Source organism: Bombus bifarius, unplaced genomic scaffold (genome assembly GCF_011952205.1).
Source record: "Bombus bifarius isolate JDL3187 unplaced genomic scaffold, Bbif_JDL3187 scf7180000010252, whole genome shotgun sequence".
Taxonomy (NCBI): domain Eukaryota; kingdom Metazoa; phylum Arthropoda; class Insecta; order Hymenoptera; family Apidae; genus Bombus; species Bombus bifarius.
In genome coordinates this window covers 1,613,068-1,633,263 of record NW_022885576.1, presented here as the reverse complement: position 1 = coordinate 1,633,263, position 20,196 = coordinate 1,613,068, and the positions used below count along the sequence as shown (strand labels likewise).

Genomic DNA, 20,196 nt, shown 5'->3' with positions numbered 1-20,196 from the left:
TACAAATTAAGTGGATGGCTTCTATTTTAACCCATTAAATATCAGGTTTCGTAATATTGAATTTCGTAGAAAATTGTATAAAAACTATTGCAATATTTATTATATTATGGTGGGATCCTTGATTTATTTATTTTGTTCTGTACAAGTCCCTGACGTGGGTTAATTGGTTTTGTGTTGCTAGAAATCGTGTCGTTCCAGATTTAGGATTTATAGAAGATTTAATTTATATAAGTTGTCATTTCAAGATCTTGTTATTCCATTCGCAAATGTATAATTCAGACATTATATTATTCGATGAACATTCTGTATTTATTGTTGTATAACCATTTTGTCTATAGATTCTGTAAAATTTTACAAAGCTTGCTATAAAATTCGACTATAAACAGAGATCTACAACAATTTATATCATATTCCTATTTTTTATATTATTCGACGAACATTCTGTATTTATTGTTGTATAACTACTTTGTCTATAAATTCTGTAAAATTTTACAAAGCTTGCTATAAAATTCGACTATAAACAGAGATCTACAACAATTTATATCATATTCCTATTTTTTATATTATTCGACATTGTATTATTCGACGAACACCCTGTATTTATTGTTGTATAACTACTTTGTCTATAAATTCTGTAAAATTTTACAAAGCTTGCTATAAAATTCGACTATAAACGGAGATCTACAACAATTTATATCATATTCCTATTTTTTATATTATTCGACGAACATTCTGTATTTATTGTTGTATAACCACTTTGTCTATAAATTCTGTAAAATTTTACAAAGCTTGCTATAAAATTCGGCTATAAACGGAGATCTACAACAATTTATATCATATTCCTATTTTTTATATTATTCGACATTGTATTATTCGACGAACATCCTGTATTTATTGTTGTATAACTACTTTGTCTATAAATTCTGTAAAATTTTACAAAGCTTGCTATCAAATTCGACTATAAACGGAGATCTACAACAATTTATATCATATTCCTATTTTTTATATTATTCGACGAACATTCTGTATTTATTGTTGTATAACTACTTTGTCTATAAATTCTGTAAAATTTTACAAAGCTTGCTATAAAATTCGGCTATAAACGGAGATCTACAACAATTTATATCATATTCCTATTTTTTATATTATTCGACATTGTATTATTCGATGAACATTCTGTATTTATTGTTGTATAACCACTTTGTCTATAGATTCTGTAAAATTTTACAAAGCTTGCTATCAAATTCGGCTATAAACGGAGATCTACAACAATTTATATCATATTCCTATTTTTTATATTATTCGACGAACATTCTGTATTTATTGTTGTATAACTACTTTGTCTATAAATTCTGTAAAATTTTACAAAGCTTGCTATAAAATTCGACTATAAACAGAGATCTACAACAATTTATATCATATTCCTATTTTTTCTATTATTCGACATTGTATTATTCGACGAACATCCTGTATTTATTGTTGTATAACTACTTTGTCTATAGATTCTGTAAAATTTTACAAAGCTTGCTATCAAATTCGACTATAAACGGAGATCTACAACAATTTATATCATATTCCTATTTTTTATATTATTCGACGAACATTCTGTATTTATTGTTGTATAACCATTTTGTCTATAGATTCTGTAAAATTTTACAAAGTTTGCTATAAAATTCGGCTATAAACGGAGATCTACAACAATTTATATCATATTCCTATTTTTTATATTATTCGACGAACATTCTGTATTTATTGTTGTATAACTACTTTGTCTATAGATTCTGTAAAATTTTACAAAGCTTGCTATAAAATTCGACTATGAACGGAGATCTACAACAATTTATATCATATTCCTATAATATTTTTGTGTATGTAGTTTCCCCATATTTCTGTATCATAATGCTTATTATACTTTTTACTTTTCATATACACTAGATGGTTTGTTCCATGTATTAAAGAAATGAACAAATATATTTTGCACTACGGGAAATTCAACATTCTACGTTACTGTACAATTAAATTTAAGATTTTTAATTTTTTCTACGTGTCCTACGTTTATTTACGTGATTTACTAATTATACGCGTCGGATGGCTGCGGTTTGCGCGAAATCTTAATGACAATGCTCTCGAAGATACAAGTGGTTAATTATAGGACGCGCGACTCTTTTCCACCCCATCCCGTCACTGGGCGAAGCCTTTTAAGCCACTTTTAGCCTGTCAAAGTTGTTCGGGCCGTTGCTGACACGATTGTCGGCTGCCAGTATCGTGATTAAATGCATTTCGATAAAGACGCGATCCGAAACCGAGATACTGGGAGGGACATCCACTGGGATGAGGTTGTTCGATCAGCTTCAACGTTAAAGCGGAGGCCCCTAGTTTTGGCTGCTCAAGGTCATTCATCCAACTGTAACCTATTGTTAGAGATAGTAAGCGATCATCTTCTCTAGTTTTTAATTTTCGTTCTTAATAGCGGCCATAAAGGTAATAGATGATCGATAGAATTATCGAAGTAATTGATGCTGATAATAGCAGTACTAGATTAATATCAATAGGAATTATGAAATGAACATTTGACAATAATTTGGACTTTTTATCCAGACGTTCGATTTTATCTCGAACCATAGAGTAGATAATTCTTATAGATTTATTATAATAAAAGCAGTTAGCCATTAAGGAAGTGCATAGAATTATGTGGATATTACTTTAATTAAATAGAATGATGTTTTGTAGAAATTACGTGTGATTAAAGCTTTATTTGAATGCATAAACCTAATGTTTTTATAATAATTTTGCATTCTCGAAAAATATAGTGTACATTAAAAGTTACAATATATACAATGTAGGCAAATAAATATAAAATAAGTACTTTATTCGAAAAAATATTTCTTATATACATATATAAGTATGAATTTCTTCTTGGATTATTGCAAATGTAATTTAATTTTGTTATAATCTTTGTAAAAAAAAAATAAAAAGGAAGAATGAGATATTGAACAGCTGATAGCCTTGAGAGATCGGAACTGGTGGCCTTCGCTTCAGCTCCGTAAATTGAATCGTAGGATCTGGAGGAGGAAGGACATAGGTCGTGACAGGGTCAGATGTCATTTTGTACGAAAGAACGCGGAGAAACTGGAAGACAGTGGGCTCAGGGTGAAACACGTGATTGATGATAGATCCTGAAATAAATATAGCTTTTTAATTTTTGTTTCTTCCACCAAAGAAGACTTAATGGGTTTTTCGAGCTACATTCCCGAAAAGGTTAATTTATCGCGTCTTCGTGATTGCCGGTGGAAACGTTTCGTTTGGGTTGTTCGTCGAGTTTACGAGGAATTTGTGCGATAAAAGTGATGCATAAGGAAAGATAATTTTGTTGACCAACGAATCATCTTTTTCGCTTTTACGTCGGCATTTTTAAGCATTTAGAACTCGTTGAAAATTCGCGGTAATGCAATACAAGCGGATATAAAATAAATTTCCCGTCTAGAGTTGCACGATATCATTAAGTATAATTTGTTGTAAAGTGGAATTTTTCAACGAAAGTAATTTCTTCGGAAAAGAAAATTTTCCAAAGATCATCTGCATATTAGTTACACTTTGAAAAAAATGAAATATCGTTGTCTTAAGAAAATTATAAAACTGGTTATAAAAATAACAGACTAAAATATCCTAAATAAAATTAATGCATAAACAAAAGCAATTGTCGAATATTAATTTTATAATTTTCAAATAATTGAAACAAGATCTCGCCGAATAGCGACATTTATTATGTAACAATCTAACATTTCTCAGCCAGTTTCTTCGATTCTCCTTTCTATTCGTTTCAAACAACCTGCCATAATTCTTTTTATCGATACCAGACACTCCCGCTGTTTCTGAGTTACAACGCAGGTCGCTTTTAGACCGATTAGCACGCAATAGAAAGATTTCGTTCATGATCGATGAGTCTGAGCCTGTATTTCACAATTGCCATAAATTCTACCTTCGATTCCTACCTCTTAAATCTTTTACAAACGTCCACACATCTTCCAAAAAAAAAAAAAAGAAAAGAAAAAAAGAAGACAAAAGACGAAAAGAAGGAAGAAGAATATACAACACTGGCGTTCTTAATTGAAAAATATATTTAATTGTATCTTTCGAAATAAATTATAGTAATCTATAATAGGAAGATCGAAGGTTTACGGAATGATTTGCAGGATGCGAATGCAAACAAATTTCACCGTGAGGTCGGGTGCACTCGATCTCGGAGCACGTGAATATTTGCCTACAACTTCACAGTTTCAAAAGACACGGTAAACATTCGCAACTGTACAAACGATAACGCTGCGGTTAAATCGTCGTTATTAATAAGATCCTGGAGAAGCTTGTTGCACGTTCCATGGGAATATGAATCGAAAGGAGGACATGCTCTTTGTGATTTACAGCGATCATTATTGAGAACATAATTCTTGCGTTCGTTCTCAGCGTGTGCATATTTCCGTCTGAAGGTTCTTTTTTTTTTTTACTAAACTTGTTACTTTCTCGTTCTTCATTCCCTTTCAATTCCTTTTTATTTCATTTCATGTTTCTCTTCTGTTCCCGTTAAAAATTTTTATGCGATTGCCGTTAAACGTAACATGAGATTAAAGTAAAGGTCGCAACAAAAATTGGAAATATTCCCGAATCACGTCGATTCGATAAATTAATAATAAAAGTCGAAGGTATTTCTTAAATATTCTAGAGCCGAGTTTTCACAGCCTGTCTTATTAATGTCAAACTTATTTTTGGATTATGAATTTTTATATATTTATGTGGAATTTGAAAGTGCAAAAATGCATAGTATGCAGAACTATATAAAATTATTCAATAATATTTAGCGAATGAAACAATAATCTATCTAGATTCTATCTTTTTAATTATCTTCTTAATAATACGAATTTGCATAAATATCTGCAGTCTATCTACCAACAATAGTAACACGAGTAGCACTAATATTTACGCAGCTTCGCGACAATGTATAAACGCTCGATCGTGTTTTCATCGCGATAAATCTTGAATTTTTCAGTGAAATAAGTAGAGTCATCGCGTTACGCGGCTGAATGGGAATGACACCCGTCTGTTTCATTAACTAATCCGATAAAATACCCGAACAATTCAAGCCGTTGATTATGGATCAGCTGATTTAATACCCTGGTCTTTGAAGCACGCTCTACTCGTTCTTTCGCACATAAACATCCTAACAGGTCGGTATTCGCGTAATCCTTGGACAAACTGATCTTGTCGTTAGGTTAGATACACGTTAGTTTAAAAACGAACGAGCGACGAGACCAGGGAACACGAAGATAATGCTATCGATGGCATGAGCCGAAGAGTTGTGAATGTCGTTGCTCGTACACTTTCTCTGATCGAGTCGAAGGAAACGTCAATAAGGTTCTTCATTGAGACGAATAGGTCGATGCAGGATTGATATGGATAAGGCAATGGGGAAAGAAAAGTCAATGTCATTTGTTTTTATTAACGCAGTTTTAACCTCCGCGAGGAGATTATTGTACAAAACATTTTACAAAACCTGTTGATATTTATTGATACAATATTTGCTTAAATTATTAGATTGCGTTCTTTCAGATATGAAAATATTAGATTGCAATTTGCATATAGGCTTGTAAGGTAGCACAGTACACGATAATGGAAGAAAACGACTTGCATTCGCAGTTCATCGATTAGTTTGGTTCTTTGTGAAACTCAGTCGGTCACATTAAAAATTCACATTAATTGCAACACTTATTAACACTGGAACTGGAACGATTACGATCTATAATTTATTTCAAAGAAATCGAAATGGGAGGCGTATGAAAATATATATAACGCAGCCCATACATTTTACAAAAGTCGTTTAAATGAACAAAAGTACACTGTTATTAAATTCATAAAATTTCTATGGAAATCTTTGAACCGATTAATCCAATGACTCTGATAGTTTTAATGTTAATTCGTGGTACTTCAAATATTTTCCTCGTACACATAATCACTATAGTACTTATAACAAAATAAGGATTACTTGAAATTGATACAAGCGGAAAGGGGGTGATTCTACGCGAAAAAAGAAGTCGAAAATATAGAATACAAATTTTTTTTTTAATTTTTTTTAAAATAATGACAAGGTCGACCAAACAAAGTACTCAAACTTACCTACGTATAACGCATACAAACCCAGTCGTTAAAATGAAACACAGAAGAAATAGAAGCCTCTAACAAGACTGAAAAACGTACTTAACACTTCGTCAAGCTACCGAGTGCCGAGCAACAAAACAACAAACACAATTTAGGTCAGTTTTGATCTACGCAAATGCTGCTACGTAACAATTCGCGAGTCACTTTCAAGCGGTCGACGAGTGTTCGTTGCAGCAGTCACGTTCTCGCAGCGCGGCGACAAAAAGGTGAACCGTTTAATTTGCCGGCTCGTGCGCTGGTAATTAGTCATATGCGGCCGACGAAGTCGTAAAGTAAACTGTTCGACGGCAGGTTACCTTATAGATCTGTCACATCTGTCATACGGACGCATTGAACTGACGCAACGTGGCATCGAGACAATCGTACATAGAACACCCACCGAGCCTGCCGCATGATTATGTCACAAGGTACCCGACTTACTGCTTCACCGAGAAAAAGTTAAGTTTCCAATGTGCATATGCGAGTGATTCTTATCACTCTTGGGAGAAGGCTGAGCATTGGCTCTCACTGTTCTGTGGTAAGAGTATTTAAACAACACTCTTACGAATAAAACAGATCAACGTGGAAAGAACAGAAAGATGGCAAAATCAAAAATTAAAAACAATAGTTGAACAAAACGTGTGTGAATATTGTGCGTACCGACGTAAAAATAGGAAGATGACAAAACAAAGATTTAAAAACCATATTCGCACAAAATTTGCATGGATACGTTGCATCAACGTGAAAGTGATAGACAGATGTGAAGACGAGAAGCAAAGAGCCATACTGGACGTAGACTAATATATTCCGAATTGGAAAATTTATGAAGACACAGGTATCCTAACAGAAAGAGAAGAAATCAGTTTGCACAGCATAAAGTATCAAAAGTGATTGAAAAATTATGCCAGCAGCTTGATCATAGATTTATCAGATACCTCTAAAGAATAAGAAAGACCAAAGTGGCACCATTTTTCATAGTTATATGTGTATTCACATTCATCACATACATAGATTATCATAGATTGTGCTGAATATTATTGTACGGTAGGTTGTACATGTATAGTTTACAAATCACTGAGTGTATTCACGTTCATCACATACATAGATTGTCATAGATTGTGCTGTATATTATTGTACGATAGGTTGTACATGTATAGTTTACGAATCATTGAGTATATTCACGTTCGTCACATACATAGATTGTCATAGATTGTGGTGAATTTTACAAATTTAAAAGAATGAATATGCGTTTGTTATAGTAAACTTTTAGTAGACTGACTAAAAGATCCAGAATCCAGATCATGAGTCCTCCTCCTCTCTCTCTCTCTCTTTCTCTCTCTGTCACTCACTCACTCACTCACTCATTTTTCAACCCTAAACTCTTCGAGAAACCTCATTTTTAATCGACGAAGCTATGCCTAGATCGTCCAAAACAGCGGCAACAAACACATACAATCACATGCATCCCTGTATGTTCTACTTAGCCACCGCACCGTAGAAAGTGAAAATAAGTTCTCAGTACTAAACATGGTTTGCTCGTTCCGGAGTTGCTAGCTGCCGGGATCAATTAGAGACGTCTGTCCACTGTGAGATCACTAAAAGTCTGACTCTTCATTAGCGCTGGAAATATTGTGGTAAGTTCAAGGTCGACGCATTCGAAGTGGAAGTGGATAGGAAGATTGTTCCTCGCTATCGTAAATTCTGCGATTTGATCACTGTAGATAGAGGTGTTACGAATAGAAGCGAAGCATTCCAAAATTATGCAACAACTCAAACTATCGCATAGTTACGATTCAACTACGAAAATTAATTTGTATTTTTCAAAATTGTTATATTTGTCATCTCGAGTAACTTCAAATAAGAAGTTTCGCTTATAGTAAGTAAAACGCAGGAAACTGTAAATATTCTTTTTTATATTCTAATTTAATGATATAATAATACTTATGTGTATGTTTAAAGAGAATAAGATATCGATGTAATTTAATTACTTCTTCAATATACAAAACTTTTACTATAGAAAATCTTTGATATTTAAAGTTATTGATAGCTGAAATCAAAATATCAAAGCAACATGATGATCAGTCGAAATATTTACTTTCTGGAACATTCTAATTACATCAGTAAAAGGGCACTATCATACAGGAAAGACTGGTTCTAGTGGCGAAGTTAAGTACCCTTGGGCATGTTTAGTGCTTGGCTGACTTTCTATTTAGGAAATCCGCGTAAACTACATATAACTGTTTAGAAGCTTCAGTTACATTGAAGCTCACCTAACAGTAATTTTACGGATTTAAAATTCCTTTTTATTTGATTCTAATAAATAATTGTATCTTCTATGATAAAAATAGTACTTTATCGAAGCTAATTGATAAAAAGAGAATAAAGCTTATGAAACGAGCTAATACTTATAAAATCTCTACCGAATCTCTCGAATATCTCTCGAATATCGAATCTCGAAGTTTCGAATTTACATAAAGGTATGACATTTAATTCGAAGTACTCGTAAGGCGCCAGAAACTTTAGAATTGGATTCAACCTACTTGCAATATACTGAATTCCATCGCTATCACAGCATTTGATTCTTCATCAAGTAGACCCTACGTAACATAGCGGATCGACTTTAAAGCTCGATTATTTATATACCTGGTCGGCGTTGATTCGCCCATGCGATGATTACGCCAATCATAATACTCTCGGCTCGCTAACAGCTCGACATTGTGATTGGCCCGCGGACGGATCCACGGCTAACTACTCGCAGAAATCAAGCAAAATAGTAACAAGACCGATCCTCAATCACCTGTAATTGTACTCTGTCTGTTCTCTGTCGGCTGCACACCCTTGATACTTAGCGATGCACACAATTTTCTTCTCTTCTCGCGACTCGCCTCCCCATCTCTTTGCTCCGTTGCCTGTTTGCCAGTTCTTATGCTTACTTTCGTGTTCACGACCGTATTTATTAAGACGACACGTAGAGTTTGACGCGGATCAAGGGATAAGGCCGTCCCTTAATCGTTGAAATTTATAACAAATCACTTGGCAAACGATATCGAGGGATCGGAGGATTTTTGAATAAGTACGTCGAGAAGCGTTTCGATGGTTTGTAACCGGTGTATTAGCAACGATAACGTGCTTTCCGGTGTACCGTGGCTTACAAAGTATTCAAACGCTTGTCACAAAATATTTTTCACGATACATGTATTAGGTCCGTTAAACAAAACAAACTTGAAATTTCATTAGCACTGTGACGAGACACGATTATCGTGATTATGATGGTACAATTGAAAATCAACTCCGAGAATGTATATAGAGATTGCAAGATATATTGGAAATATACTCACAGTGAAAAATTAGTATGTATGCAGTATAAATAATAGCCATAAACATGCAGTAATACCAGAAATGATGTCAGTAAATATTGTGGTTTGCTAATATAGAGAATAATTGGTTGTTCAAATACTGTGCTGGTCTTTACGATCACCAAAAAATATCTCGTAAGTTCTAATAAATATATATTACTTCCAATACTTATAATTCTTATAAATTAAATCTTATAAATTCTATATACATTTTCAGATGCGTTTCAATGTAATCACGATAAGCGTATCTCGCTACAATGCTGCCGAGGTTTCAAAATGTTTTACATAATATATACACGAAAGATTTTTAAAGAGTCCGAATACTTTCATGAGCTACTGTACGTACTTGAGTACCATACTGTGAAGGATACCCTGAAAGCTCTGCATAGTTTCGTCTGCTTACTTATGTTCTATAGTGCAGGGTATCCGTGTACACGTTAGTTCGTCTTCCATTGGACTGTTAAGGAGCCATTGCTGTGAATAATGCTCCCATTTCAGAGCCTCTTAAGCGGAATATGGATGCTTAGAGCGTTGATAACTTGTTAGTTTGAGCGATGCGCGTGGAGTAGCTACTTTTATACAGTATACGATTCTATTAGCCGTTTAGCTCGTAATAGTGAGAAAAACTGGGCAAGTCCAGTAATATTGAATTATTTTCCAATGTTATTAAATACGTATCTTGCTTTTGCTTTAGGAAAACGTAAATTGTTTCAAGCAAAAGTGTTTCACATACTGGGGCAAGAAAAAAGTATCTTTTATCCAAGTGTCTATCGAAACCTTTTTAGAACGTTACATTTACGCTTAAAATTAGAAACATCCATAAGAATTCAACGTTTCGATAAGAACGACGATTAAAATTATTCCACGAAAGCTCTACTTTCTAAATCACCATTCTTCGTACCATTCTCCATTCGCAGCGAATCGATTCGCCTACCGCGATGTCTCAATCGCTACCGAACAACGTTCTATAATCGACCATTTGCAAGCGCATCAGCCACCGATCCAGTCATCCTCCATAGCTCTTATTTGCCCGCCAACTCACCAACGATGAGTGCAACGAAGAATCGAGTTGGAGGAACGATCGCTACCACCCTCGCAACGAGAAGATGTCCAAGATCCGCGCCAAGTATAGCGTTTGTCCATGGACCAAATCAACAAACAGAGAACGCCCAACCAGAGAGAATCGAAGAGTCAGAGAGACAAACACGGACGAACGTTCTCTTGTAGCGAAGCCCGAGAACGGAGATGCCCCGGTGTTGTGCAGGTTTTTGGTGGGGGACCTTGACCGAGTGACGTTCACCAGCCGCAGAAGCAAGCAACAACGTGCAGCAGGAGCAGCGAGCAGTAATAGCAGCATCAGCGCCGGCCGGTAACCTACCAGGTTGCTCCGCGACGTATGTATACCTGTTAAAGTCCGCATGTCCGTTGCTTCTTACAGTCCGTTCGTCCATTCGTCCATCCGTCCGTCCGTGCATCCGTGGCGCGTTCGTCTGTCCGTACGTCCGTCCGTTCGTCCGTTGGTGCCTTCTCTCCTGCCTGTCTCTGTCTCGGGGCCCGGTCCGGTACGTCGGTGGGATAGGACGAAGCCGCGGTGGAAGGAGTAGTAAGCGGCCTACGCAGTTTCAACCTGGGTCCCAGCTTTTATTAGTTCTTCGACGCTCGGCGGAGAACGGTGCGTGCCGGAGTGGTAGCAAGCAGTGCTTTCAGGCCCGGGATTACCTAACGACCGCGTAGTCGGTGCGAACGAATCGTCCGAGTGACACCCGAACGACTCAGCCGAGGAACGAGTCCAACGAATCCGTCAGGTGGATACCATCGATTCATGGTATCGTATACGAAAGTTTCTACATCGTGTATGTCGACGTCGAACTTCGACTTTCCTTGGATCTCTTTATTATTGTGTGTGACCGCAGTTGATACCTAAGAGTGACTTCGAAGGAGACAAGTGACGGACTGTTTCGAATACCGTGATACAGTAGGCACAGTGTGATCTCTAGGTATCGAGATAAAACGAAAGAGAGGGAAACGAGTCGAACCGATCGATGATCGATGATAATCGTCATCGCGACGTCGCATCGGATCAGGATCGGGCGCAAGGTGTTCGTCTCGCCGGTCCCACGGGACGAGACACCCGGCTGCCCCGGTGGCAGTGACAGTTGCTGTACGTGAGAGTGTTTTGTTCGACCTGGCCACGAGCTCCAGTTCTCTCCTCCCCCTCTTTTGCTCGTCTTCTTGCCGTTCTGTTTGGCGCGCGGACGAACCGTTGGTGCGCGAAGGGGGATACCCTTAAACAGTATACCAGAGGCATTACCGATCGGAATGCTACTGTGCCAGTGAAGGTAAATTGAATTCTGAAGTTCGATACTTTATGCCAGGCCGTATTAGGCTCTCGAGGACAGACGTCCGAGTCTTTGACGAGTCTCTTCTGCCTGATCACCGAGGATTGAATCATTTGAAATGAGAGATCTGGTCGATCAACTTCCGATCCTGAGACACGCTTCCGATTCTCAACGCATGTTGCGTGACATGTAACAGAGGAGATTCGTCTTTGACCAAGATTCTCCGCTTTGAGGGAAGGCAATGTCGCAGTTATCGTGTCGATCAAAGCTACCAGTGTGTTTGTTCGCAAGTGTAGTGACGCGACGCATGTCGGTAGCTCGGTGTTACATAAAAACCTGATATCTATGGATGATCGCGTGTTTGCAGATGTTAAACAGCCTTGGAAATTCAAGCTGTGAATTAGTCGCGAAATCAATATACTTGTGCAAATTTATTGTGATTCGTGTGAAACACGTTGCTAACTGGACGATAACATATTTGTTCGATCGAGTAACGTATAACTTGGTTGGTATCGATGGATCGTAGGTGATTTACGACAGTTTAGGTTAATTCTTAGCTACGTAATACTCCACTTTGAGAACTTTTATTTCATTACCACAGTCTAGTGGAGGATTTTAGAAACTTCAGTATGAGCGCTAAATGAAACACTTGCAACGCAATGATCTAATAAATAATAAAGTATTTTAACCATATAGAAATCTGTGGTAATAAAAGTATGGATGCCTGTGTAGTTAAAAATTACGTCACTTAACTGTGTTCGGTTTTGTTTAACGATTCGTATTAATTCGTATCCTGTACTGTAAAAATCACAAGCGACGTTTAAAAATATCGGACACGCGTAAAATATACGACTAAATAAAAATCGAATTTCGATACAGATAAAGATGAAAGGAAATTAAGTAACACGGCTGAAAAGCGAAAACTGTTTTAACGACCTATGACCGAATCGATATCAACGAAGCGTTGAAGAAAGCACATTTCCCTCCCTCAAACAGTGAAATTTGAACGGAGCTTCACGCAAATCGCAATCTTTCGTGTCATTCATTTCGAAACGAACGAACGGACGGACGCGACTCACCTTCGCAACGAGATCACCGTAATTATCCTGATCGTGAAAGAACGTCGAGGCTCGGATGAACGGCTCGTTTGATCCGTGTTCATCAAACGACCGGGAAGGCGAGACGCTAATCGAAAGGGAAACGACTTTCAGCGGACGTGCGAGTAGATTGCGGGGACGGGAACGCGTGCGATTTACTCTCGCCGAGCGGGGATCTCGTCGATAGGGAAACCAGAAATGCAATGAGAGGGCAGTATCGCATTAACTGAAAGATCAATTAACTCGCGTTAACGGACACTTTAATCACAGACGCGCCTAGCTTAGCTCGATGAAGATGAGTGTTGATCCTACGTGCGCCGTTTGCTCGCTTCTTTCCTGCGTAGGGTTTTTCGCGCGATTTAATTCCCTTGCTATGTAGGATTTTTCATACGATTTCATTCCTTTGCTACGTAGGATTTTTCATACGATTTAATTCCTTTGTTACGTAAGATTTTTCCCGCGATTTCATTCCTTCGCCGTATTGGATTTTCCGTGCGAATTGATTCTTCCACGTTTGGTTTCCTCGTAGGCGTTAGCAAGGGAGTTGTTACAGTTTAACCGAGTAAAAATTACAGTGACAAATGGTCAAAGGTTATATCAGGGATTTTGTCGAGTTTATAGAAATCGATAGAAAGTAGTATTTTGATACTAGAGATTCAAACGTGATACAACGAACATGTAAGTGCCGATGGCATCGAAATTAGGAAGTGACATTATTTTCGGTGGTTTCTAACGAAAGGTTGAATTTTATCGAGTTTCGTAGAAATCTATCGAAAGTGGTATTTCGAAACCTAACATGATGATTATGTAACAATAGATTCATAATCGTGTGTGAAAGTGTTTTTATTTTTAATCAATTCCGAAGTGGGTTTCTAAAGAAGTATTTTTTGAAAAGATACTGGGAACAAGTACCTAGGTTTAAACGGGATTTAACGGAGAAAATTAAAAAAAAAGTAAAATGTAGGATTATAATTTAACTTTTATGTCAATAACGTGTGACGCAGATATAATTGATATAGTGATATAAAAACGCAGATATAAGTGATATAAAAATCGTATAAAATGATTTAAAAAGACTTTTTATTATCATCGATGTTTTGAACGAAGTCTCCAATGAAGAGAATCGCATGACGCGAACGTCGGAACATGATGATAAATTTGATTTACGATTTTCTAGGAAAAAATTATCAAAAATGTTTTATGTATTTAAATAACCGAAGATCATACAGTCATATTTTATGGTCATGTCCTTTCCCCTTTGCAACACAAGGACTAAATTTGCATTTCACGTCGACTCCACATTAATCAAATCTCTTTACTGACTAATTTTTTGTTTCTAAAACGCAATTACAGCAAAAAATAATCGTTAATTATCCGTGTTAATCTGACTTCAAAGAATCAACATGAAACTAACCAAAATAGTCCATCCGAAAAGCATGAATACACACAAATCATTTATTTTCCTCTATAATTCTAAATGTCTACAACAAAAAAAAAAAAAAAAAAAACGATTGTATGCAAACCATCAATACATTCCTTTAGTTCCAAAACTAAATTCTAACAGCGAGTTGCCTACACGGGCAACCTCATAAAAATTCCTCTCTCTCTCTAAACTTATTATTCCCGAGAAGGCATAAAGTATCCAAAATATACGCATAAAGTATGCAAAATTTATTGCCCCCAAAAACGAAACGATCCAAGAGACGTACTTCCATCGATTCTCCCAAGATAAAACAAAGAAAAGGGGGAAAGAAATATCAGAATAACCTGCCGAACGAACGACAGAATTCCGAGAAGCGTGCCAATATACAGCGCGAGAGATTGAACTCGTGTCCGGAGGGTACGGCGGTTAAAAGTTTCGCGGAGAAGAAGCGAAGGCGCAATAAAAGGCCACGTGGAGTTTGACACAATTACGAGGGCCTCGTCTCGTCCTGTTTCAGTATCCTCCTCGACGCGTCCCTCGTTAAGTCCAGAAATAGACGCCAGGGCCCTGCCACCAGCCCTTATGAACGGCTCAATCCTTCTCCCCTCTTTTCTTCCTTTCTTCTGCTCGCTCTTTTGTTTCGCTTGTCCGCTCGCGGCGAGCCTCGCGGAATGAAGATCGCGCCTCGTCTTGACGCGCGAATCCACCGCGCGGCTCTCGAATCTCTTTTACGCTCTTCCTTTGATCTCTTTCTCTTCCGTTTGGTTGCACGCGACGCGACGCAGAGGAGGAAAAGCCGAGGCACCGACGCGGATCCGCGATATTCGGGGCACGAACCCCTTACGACCTTGGCGCGGTCGAAGTGTGCCAGTGGAACATACGCCGGAATTCGCGCCACCTATTGAGCGAGACATCTTTCCAGGCGATGGATTTAGGGCGGATCGAGGCTGGCTTCCTTATCTTCTTTCTTGTCCATTTTATTATTTGTCTTCTTTTTTTGTTTTTCATTTCTTTAATGCGTAAGGGATATTAGAAGAGTCAGTTGATGATTGACGTAAGTAAAATGTGCTGTTGCACGAACTTCATTCTGGATGAGAGCTATTGAGATATTTAGGTATTGGATTATTCCCGTGTTAATTGAAACTAAAATTTGCAACATGGACAGTGATAGAAAGATTTATTAGTACTTTGATTAAGATTTGAATTGAAAGATTGATGCAATCTTTTTGAAAGTATAGAAGGAGTTGGAATAAAAATATCGATCGTACGATCTTGGAGTAAAAATTTTGTACCTGTTAGAATAAAGTAACTGTTTATTATTAGGATAAATTTGTTATACAACATTATATATGTAATAATTTATTGGAGTAAGCGAAAGAGGCATTTGGAGGCACAAAAAGTATTTATATTTCCTTCTTGCACAAAATTGTTGATGAAACGCGAAGTGAATATTATCTCGTATTATATCTATCGCTATTAGATGGTTCTCATCTTATCTAGGCAAAACGCGATTCGTTTTACTTTGAATATTATAACATATACTTATTTCTATAGAAAAGTTTTTAAATTGATGGTTATCTGTAGGAGTATTGGTAACTTTTGTAGTAGATATTTTCTACCATATTGATAACAGTCATCTATTCCAAAGTACATATTATATCTATCCACCGTTTCTATCAAATGTAATTCCATTTTGTAAAATTACAGTGGGTTTTCGTATCGCCTAGTTTTTAGATTTCCTTTTCTCCGTCACTGTATATACAACAAAGAAAAAGGTAAAGGAAATTTATACGTATAAAAATTCATATGACGCACACAGTATGCAAAAATACGTAAAAATAACCAAAGTAAAGTACTCGTTATATTATTTAGAGGGTGAAACAAATCTGTGCTTAGGTTCCATTTCTTCAGCTCTATTCATAAAAATATAAATCTGTGTCTACGATCTAGTAACGGCTAGTAATAACTGTTCGTTCGATTTTTATTTTTATTTCCCCCGATAACGAACCATCGCCGCCATATAGAAGAATCCTCTCTGAAGTGAATAGTGCTCGTCACTTCCCTCGTCGTTCCCTCGACGATATTAAAAAACCAGCCAACGGTTGTAACGCGCGATCCTTGCTTCGGGCGCGATCCTTTGATTTTATCATTGACTCATTGAATGGACGAGCCGCCACGGCGGGAGAACAATAAAACAGCCACGGGAAGGTGCTAAATATTTACAGGAGACACGTGACTGTTTATTGCAGCGAAGTGGCGAACGTAGAACGCTAGAGAATCATATCGTACATTCCGCTAACGTGTCTTTTATCGTCGGTTTTCTTGATTACTTCGCGCGTGTACCAGACACCTCAGGGTTTCAAGGATTTGTCGCCTTCGATCGGTCGTGGCTGATCGTGCGATTATTATTAAAAATTCACGAGCGAGAGCGTCGGTTAGAATATTTCCGACGTATCGTAAAATGTTGTAGTTGTATTAAGTAATTCTAAAAGTTTCCGCAGTTTAAAACTGTTCGTGTTCAAAAATATCGTAGTTTCGTTAAAGTTGAAGGCTCTTATCGAAAATAATCTTTATAATATCCAATACACGTTTTTGGGAATATAAAGACATTAATTTCACATTAAATTTAATTAATTTAAATTTAATTTAATGCGAGTTTCTTAAGAAAAGCTCAGATAGGTGTTTTTGAGAATTAATAGCTGTTGAATTGAGAATTAAAAATTATCAATGAGTGACAACATAGGAAATAAGATAGCTGGCTGATGCAATTTATTCAATGTTTACAATCTTTTCGAGGTCTTCTATTCGGTCTCTAAAGTACGTGCAACAAAAAAAAAAAAAAAAGAAAGAAATCAGCTAGTAGCCATTTGAAATAAAATACGAATTCAGTGTGTCAGTCGCATTATTTCAAATCTCATTGCGAGACGTTTCGATCTATTTAACTCGAGTTTCTTATATCTCTTCCCCTAAACGTTTATTGTTTCCATCTATAATATTTGCAATATTTCATTAACACGTAGCCGAAATAAAGATGCATCACCATCACAATACGACAACGTCAAAAGACAGTAAAATCCCAGCCAAAGCTGACGTTCGTTCGCGCGTCATTCTCACCTCGAGAAAATACGCGTCTCGCTGTTTCTCGCTAGAACCGCACTTTTTATCGCTTCCACCGGTGACATCATCGCATACCGAGTCACCTGCCAGAAAAAATCGTACCCCAAAAAGTAAATTTCGTACGAGTCGCGACGAGTTTAGAAAAGAAAAAGCGTAACTCCGACTGACATCAGGATGCTCGCCAAATTTGTCCAGCTTCTTTGCAACTCTTTACACCTTCGATCATGTTTATACTACTCGCACACATGCGAAAACCCTGGATCTAAACGATCAAGAGAACAAAGAAAATAGAAACGATAAAGGTTGACGTTTGTCTGACACGAAGTTGCAAATCGGTCGTGTTTGACTTCAAAAAATAAAGGAACGGATTGAAAAGAAAAGAGATGACTAAACGTCTGAATCTTATGGTGACGAGGACAACGCTCTTCTGTCGCTCTTATAGGACCGCCCTCGCGAGGATTTCTTCGCCAAATATGGTGGCTGTGGCTTAGTATCTTAATCCAATGATCACACTGTCATGCGAATTGTGTCGTTCGAAGTCGGCGTCCCTTCCGCAACAGGCCTAATAAAGTCGTCGGGTCCAATCTTTAGTTACGAACGCTCGAACCACGAACGCGTCGCGATTAGATGGCCTTGGGAGATGAAGCGTGGACGAGGTCACCCTTGCAAGCTCGAAAGGCGACCGAGATCCCGCGCGGATACGCGTGAACGTACGCTGAATCTGAAATCGCGGGGGCCCCGCGTCGTTACCTTTAGAAAGTGAAGGTGATTCCGTAAAAGGAACTGATCGACTGCGATGCGATACTGTGTTTTACTACTTGATAATTGGTAATTGATCGTTGATAGTAATTTCATTTTTTCGAGAGAAGTGATTATACGAAACAATTTTTTCAATTGACAGTATTTCATCTTTTATTCATTTGGAAATGCTTCTTCCTTTCTCGTGTAATGGATCTCTTTGTCTCCGATTTATTTCTTGCGTTTGTATTAAGCGGAAAAGACGCATTTACTTGTCATTATTTTACAATTTCACAGAGAATTCGTTTAACAATTCATTTGTTCTTCTCCAGAATTCTGTATAAATTATAGTAAAGAAATACATTCATAAAGATTGAGATATATTGATTCGTTTCTCGTGATTCTGTCCGAAGGGAATTTGTTTATTAGAAACGATCCACTTATTATGTTACGATTAATGTGGAGAAAAATCAGTTCATTTGTAGAACTTATGTCGACGTGTTTTTTCTATTCTTGAATTTTTCTATTTCATTATTGTACTGATTATTTTTTATTGGCCGACTGAACCACAATAACGGTTCAAGAAGATTAAGTAGTATTGAACAGTTGCGGTCAGACATCACTAGTATTTTTGGAAGCGCTTTCATACGTCCTTTGTTGAGCTAGGTAAGGTGTTCCCGTCATTTTATAGGCAAACACTTAACATATAATCGTGGATTCGTGGAATTTTAAATAGCGACCAGTGTGACTTTCGATTCTTCAGAAATTGCTGAAGATATTAGATTTAATTTAGAAAGAGAAAATTCACAGGATTTTCAGAAACGTATTTTTTTCTGCATATAGATATCCACATGGGAAATATTAAAATAAAATTTAAATCTAATATAAACACGTGTTTTCTTATTATCTCATACATTTTTCTTATACTTTCATTCTCTACCGTGCGAATAATTTTGTATATAAACGAATCGTATATTATCTTCATTTTTATAGTATCTTTCATAGTTATTTTAAACTGATATAGAATACTGTACGATCATTTGAAAATTTCAATATAAAAATTCGTAGAGTTAAAACCATCTTCCAATTTCAATCACACGAGCTATTCACCTAACGAAGCAGATATAACCGTAAAGATAGTTTTTCTAGAAAGCCATAATTGTTCCTAATAATATTTCTGTATGCCGTTCTATACACCGAAGTTTCATAAAACTATTTCTTTTCATGCCAAAGAAAATGCAAAATTCCTTTCGCTGGACGTTCAAAGTCGTTTCATTCTTCCTTTTACGATGATACTTGAAAGATTGAAGTAGCGTAGTGAAAACTGGATCATCCAACAAAGTACGTACTAAAGGGTACGTTTCGATTACACGATCGATAAGAAAATATAATAACGTCATGCTCGGAGCCCAAGATTATAGCTTTGCATGACGCTTTGCGAAAGATGGGGTAAAATAAGAAAATACATAGTAGCTTATCCCAGGATCACGAACTCATTGTCATTATTGCGCACCGTCATCGTCATCCTCGCAACTGTCAATAGTCCGTTTGCGCGTATCTCGAGTGTCTCATCGGATTGCATGACGACAATGGAGACCATTATCGCTCGTCGCGTTCATCGCGATCATCGCCGATGCACCGGCGCATGCGCCAACGCGAGCAACGCGTTCTCGCCGCGCATTCGTCCGAAAAACAGTCTCGTCGTAGGTCGTGTCTGTCGCAATTGCAGAAAAATCGATTCAACTGGTGATCAAACAATGGGTTCCACAGTGCTATTTTTTAGTTTTCTAATATATACTTTACTCGTGGACTCGTGAGTTGCAAGTGGATACGCGATTTAGATTTTTAAGGATAAACTAAGAAGGATTGTCGAAGGATAAAAAACATTATATGGTAAATATGCTTTATAATAAAAAGAAAAGACGTGGATTATAATTATA

General features: G+C 37.0%; 1 protein-coding gene and 1 long non-coding RNA gene across 4 annotated transcripts in view; one reads left to right on the top strand and one right to left on the bottom strand.

Moving 5' to 3' along the window:
• LOC117216207 overlaps positions 1-20,196 on the bottom strand; it is a 114,136-nt gene that overhangs the window by 12,079 nt on the left and 81,861 nt on the right. The gene's annotated exons all lie outside the window — the stretch shown is intronic.
• Positions 11,023-20,196, top strand: part of LOC117216199 — a 171,744-nt gene continuing 162,570 nt past the window's right edge. Inside the window, exon 1 of one of the 3 annotated variants that reach the window (XM_033462762.1) lies at positions 11,023-11,881. The gene's annotated coding sequence lies outside the window, so the exon portion shown is untranslated. The remainder of the gene's footprint in view (positions 11,882-20,196) is intronic. The other 2 variants (XM_033462761.1, XM_033462759.1) reach the window with 2 other exon arrangements.